Below are 5824 nucleotides of genomic sequence, written 5' to 3'. Positions count from 1 at the left end.
TTCTAATTTTGTCATTTCCTAGTGAATGGCTACTATGTAAGATAGGTGATATGTCGTTGCTTATTTAAGGCTTATTTAAGGCATAACAAAGACGATCGTCGCGATTTTCCTCTACCATCGCAAACTCCATGCAACTAGAGGGCATTGCAAACTCCATGCAACTAGAGGGTTCGAAAATTAAAAACTGCGTTTCAGATCTTCTACAAATGGCAGTGTGTCGCATGGAAAGCACATGTATCTGTTCAACGATGAGCGATGCAGTCCTGTGGCGCGTTTTAGGAACGCAGACTGAGTTCGGTCGCGATTTTAAAGTTACACCCATGAAAGGTGTTTCCACAATACCTGAATTCAGTAGGATGCCAGCGAAGCCACCTTAGCCGCCTGATTCCGATTAGGACTAGCGCCAGTCATAGGGAAAGTTTGAAGAGAGCTTGTATACCGTCGCTCGTCGTACTCTGTCCATGATGCGCTCTGCAAAGGCTCGGTTGCTTGTAGGTAAAATTACACTCACGTACTTGAGGTTGGTCATGTAATTTAAGCCAATATGGAATGTCACAATAGCAGCGAACCGGCCTTTAAGGCGGAACCTCAGGGCCAATATTGTTGATATTAATCACAGATACCGCTTTGTCTATATATGTATAAAGTCTCTAAGGGCTTGATAGGCATTAAATAGACTCGATCCAAAGACGATAATATTGTCGGCATAAAGCAGCATTTCTACGTTTCCTGCTTGATCTTCAGCATGAAGAAGTAAGTCATTTAGCAGCAAGGAGAAAGCAATGGATTTAGATTATCACCGTGCTAAACTGGGTTTTCTTACGAAATCGCTAAGGTCATATGCATCGTGGCGATTTATGCACCATGTCACATATGCATCACGGTCTGAGATATATATATATACACATACATGCAATTCGTTTTTTGTTGTCAGCCTTCGATACACACTGTTTTTGTAAGTCTCCAATGAAACGTAGCGGGGAATGTACTCTATACGAAATTTCCGGAGTGGCATGAGTTGTTTTAAGTGGTGAGGTTTTTTTAATGTGCTAACAGGTTGTGTGATGCAGAAGTCTTCCGCGCAGAAAATTAATATAAAACATTAACATAAAACGCTATCAACCGCAAAATAGCTCTAGAATTTACAGCAACACTTTACTCACTGAGCACGTTATCCAGATAGAGACCGATTTCGAAGGCACAAGCAGCAAAATCATCCATCATGCACGATCAATGGCATACAGAACGATATTAAAACGGATTTGATTCTGAATAAAGAAACGAAAAAAAGAATACTAATATATTATACTTCAAGACTGGGTAAGTCTGACAGTTGAGAAGGAATGGTCCTCCAAATTTTCCAATCAATTTTGCACCAATTGGGATCGCTTAAATGGATGCTTGGATGACTCATCAGACCCGACAAAAACTAGGGGAAAACTCCTGGTTGCAGCTATGCTTGTGTTATATATAAACATGATGAAGCGATTATTGTTCTTTGAATATTTGTTCATGTGGAGACAAGCAGAGTAGAGGGCTCAGAGAACACTAACAGAAAACTATAAAATGTATTAATGAACATACTTATTTAGCGCTTACGTCTATATGTAGTCAAACAGAAAATGATGGGCTGCTGAGGTAAATTAACACAGTATGAATGTGAAGAACCACAGAGTAAAAACACAAGTGTTATTTTGTTTTTACATATATTGACTACTACTATTAACGACGATAATGACTTATAATGAAGAAGTCGCAAGAAAATGCCCTCCGTATATCTGTGTACGTTTATCAAATGCGTGTATTTCAGCACAAACGTGAAGGCTGCTACTCACAAGTTAAGCACAACAGCCCCACAACACAGCAATATTTGAGTATTTACGAAACGAACATAAGAGTTAACAGAATACATATGCGCAGTAAGAAGACTGAGAAGCTGGCGCTAAAAAGTGGGATTGGGAACAAGCTATAATGCCCTGTATACATGTTTATAATCCTCAACGGCTTGCTTCACAAATACTGGGGGTTGCGCAGTTTTACCAGAGCAGCAGGTATTTATGATTCGATGGATTTTCAAGTTTTTCCGATCCTAGATTTCTTGCCCGTCATTTTTATTCTTGTCCATAAGATCAACAAAATTGCTTAGGTTGTTCCTTCCTAATCCGAGAAGTAACACGGCGAAGATTAGACGTGACCAACGAATTGTCATACGGATATGGCAGAATTATATTAAAGAAAAGCATTTCTTTTATTAAACAACTATTAGTGAAACTTGTCGAAAATTTATACATAGTCGCAGTATATAGTTACGAACCGCTAAACAAGAAAATCCACCATATGTAGACCTTCCCCACAGCCCGCTCTACACTCGATATTAGCTGAACTTCTAGCTATTAAATCAGTTAACATGTGTACATATCCGTTGGCACTATCTGGTAATTTTTAGTTTTGGCTAATTTCCTTAATGATAGCACTAATAAAATGGTTATTTTAGAGCATATGTTAAATGCTTTATGGTTATGAGTATTTGGAGGACATCGGACCAAAAAACCTTAGCCAAATTATAATCAATCCTACCGGATTGTACCCGCAAAGCATCGTATTTTCTTTGCTCTTTTCGAAAAAATTGAAAACACGAATCGAAAAACGTCGATCACATGAACTAACATGACCCTACACAGAATAGATATACAACATATTATAACGTACTAAGAAAGAAAAACAACCATCGCGATTAGTGCTAATGCGCTGATGAATAAATACTTTCTTGAATGTACTTCTGTAATTACGTGAATGTACGTTCATATGTGAAGCCTGTTGATGTTGAAGCCTAAAGTATGTTCCTCATCGAGAACAGAAACTCTTTAGCAGCGTTAGATAGATGTAGTAAAGGCGATGAAACAAAAAAGTTTTTATAAGTTCAGCTCAAGTTAACAGAGCTATGGGACAAACAAATTGATAGAAAGATACGCTGAGCGAACAATGTATGCCTATGATGTACGGCCGTTTCTTAGATGTAAAAGCAACTATTGATCTACTGATAAAACATAGTAAAATTCGTTTAAATTTGTTGCATAATCATTATAAGGAGAGCGAAAACAGACAATGCAGCACATGTGATGTGTATGGTATGTTATAATGTTGAAAATGAGAACCGCAATTATGGTTGCTGCAAATCAGATGCGTAAGCGAGACAGGCAAGGCATGACGCGTTTGCTAGCAGCGACGTAGCCAAGATATATTACCGCGTCGTGTGTCATGTACATAATATAGATAATAGAGCATATACATATATATATAAGGACAAGGTGCACAGCAAATAAATCGCATTTGTACCGGTACTAAAGCATCGTCACTTACGTACCAATACTTCGGATTATTTGTACATGCCGTTACACTCAGCCGCACTACCCATGTAAATTTTATTAAACGATCTAAGACTCTCTGCCCTCTGGGCTAGTACTTTCCTTCTAAGTTTGCTCTCCCTGCAGCCGATCACATTCGTAGACGTATGTACTTCCTAAGCTTCTAGGTTTCGGCCTTCAAAAACCTCCACCAAGTCAGCACCTTCCTAATCTTTAGTTATATGCCGAGGTCAACACGGCGTCAGTATCTGCTACGAGATTTTGAATACGTGCATATTCACTACCTTCTCAGACTGACAGGACAGGAACACAAGTTCAGCCCAAAAATCGCGCGATCTGCAGCATTGCTACTCTGATTTTAAACAGGTGCGTGTACCAGTAGTACGTACCATGGAACCTCATAGTGGGCACCATCAGGAGTTTCGCATCCGAAACGAGTATTTTATTCCGTGCCACGCGAGTGCACCGGATCTGGCTGCTGTTATCGCTGGAACCCTCAGCCTGAAAGCCACTCTGCGCACTACCGCATAAGCTTGATTTGTTATGGACGCTGGCTAGCTTCGGCAACGGTTCGGCTGTTCGTGCAAGTTTGGCAAGTGCCGTGATGTCAGACGGCTCACGTCATGCAGTTCATGAAATCGTCACACAGGCACGATTCCCTGATGTGTTCTAGTAACGGTTTGAAGTCAAATAGCAATCTACTGCAGACATCGTTTCTCCTGGGTAGATAGATGCAGCTCGTTGATACCTCAGACTCGCTGCTTTTAAGACAGTGCTTCCTTTGCTAACCACCCGAAAAGGGCAGCCTCGGACTTATCCCATGTCGTCTCTGTGCTCATAGCGGATTCGAACCAGTGCCGGACCGCACCTGGCAAAAGCTCATGAACAACTCCGAAAAAGACTTACGCGGTAAGTCGTAAACATCTGGTATTGTCTCCAAAGTCATTACCCATCGCCCAGGCCTCGAATAATCAAGAAATGGTAGCTTTGGAAATCACGAGACTCCCTTCATACTCTGTCAAACGCTCCAACACAGACCGCAGCCTTGAATCTTGGCCGACCACCTCAACTATTCTTGAATTGATTAGCTTTTTTGACGATTCGCTCTGCTCTCGCCCTCACCCATCGTTGTAACGGCGCATTGATACCAGCATAGATACGATTTATTCGAGCGACACCTCATCCTTATATAGTACTAACACCGGAAAAAGCTAGAATTAAATATATTGGTGGCACACGCCGTGTATATATATATATAAATGATTTCTCGCTGCTGTCATCTGCCATCTATTGAGTGGTTTAAAGGAGGTATGAAAGCAAATCCGGTTGGTTATATTATAAAGTTCATTTCATAGTAGTAATATAATAAATAATATGATATTTTCTGTTCGTTTCACTCAAATAGTTCGTCCGGTAATAGCTAATGTCGGATAATAGAATATAAAATATAAAAACAAAAATAACAGCCGTTGTCTACCTTGTACAAAAAGAACAGCGCTGTGAGAGGAAAGTGAACGAGCAGTTAGATATACGAAGAGCATAAACAAGAAGCTTAATAGGTTAGATCAAATAATTCAACACATAAAGTAGTAAAATTAAGAAGATTAGAGCCGTCATCAAGGCATAAAAGCAACACATACACACGATCCAACCAAAGAAAAAAAGTTACGAAAAACCACAAATCATTTCAAAAATTAAAAAAAACAGGCAAATACAGGGAAAAGCGTTGCGAACTACTGAGTAGAAACTGTTAGATAAGAGAGATTAATTGATTTGTGCAAATAATATAAGAAAAACATGAATCATGACGATGAAAATATAATAAATATATATAGAAATAAGAATATTGAGACAACCAATGTTTAAATGAGGGCTGTGTGCTGAAATAGTCAATATGATTCTCAAAAACCGGGAGTTTGCGGTGGAAATGAAAGATCATAAGCTAGCAGTGAGAGGTTGCAGAAAGACGATGGTAATCACGAAATATAATAATAATAATACGAATATCAATACTAATCAATGAAACGGAGAAATAATAGATTATTAAAGTTAGTAATAAAACTAACAATAGAACAAAACGGCTTTAAGTCTTCATTTTCAATGCAGATTTTTAGTTTCCTCGTTAGACAAACAGCAATGAAATAAGGTCGAACTTTCTGAACAAATCTTGAAATATACGATCGTATTGATTCTGACACGCCGTCGCAATGCTGAAATCAGAGTGTCGATGGTTGTGTGTGTTTGACGCTGCCCCTAAGTCAGTCGGGACTTTATTAGGTTGGTTTGAGGGCAACGGCGAAGCCTAAAATGCTTTTCTTTGTCTTACTTATAATTTCACCTGTCTAGAAACAAATTGACAAAAGAGTAACACAAGAAAAGTAGAATTACAGTCATGCTATCATAATTTTTCAAATAAGTGTAGCTATTTAAACATGGTCTATCTATAAATAAACACACAA

The sequence above is a fragment of the Varroa destructor genome, unplaced genomic scaffold (genome assembly GCF_002443255.2).
Source record: "Varroa destructor unplaced genomic scaffold, Vdes_3.0 BEIS01000004.1, whole genome shotgun sequence".
NCBI classification, from domain to species: domain Eukaryota; kingdom Metazoa; phylum Arthropoda; class Arachnida; order Mesostigmata; family Varroidae; genus Varroa; species Varroa destructor.
The sequence above is the reverse complement of the archived record's forward strand: the minus strand, read 5'-3'. Positions refer to the sequence as shown.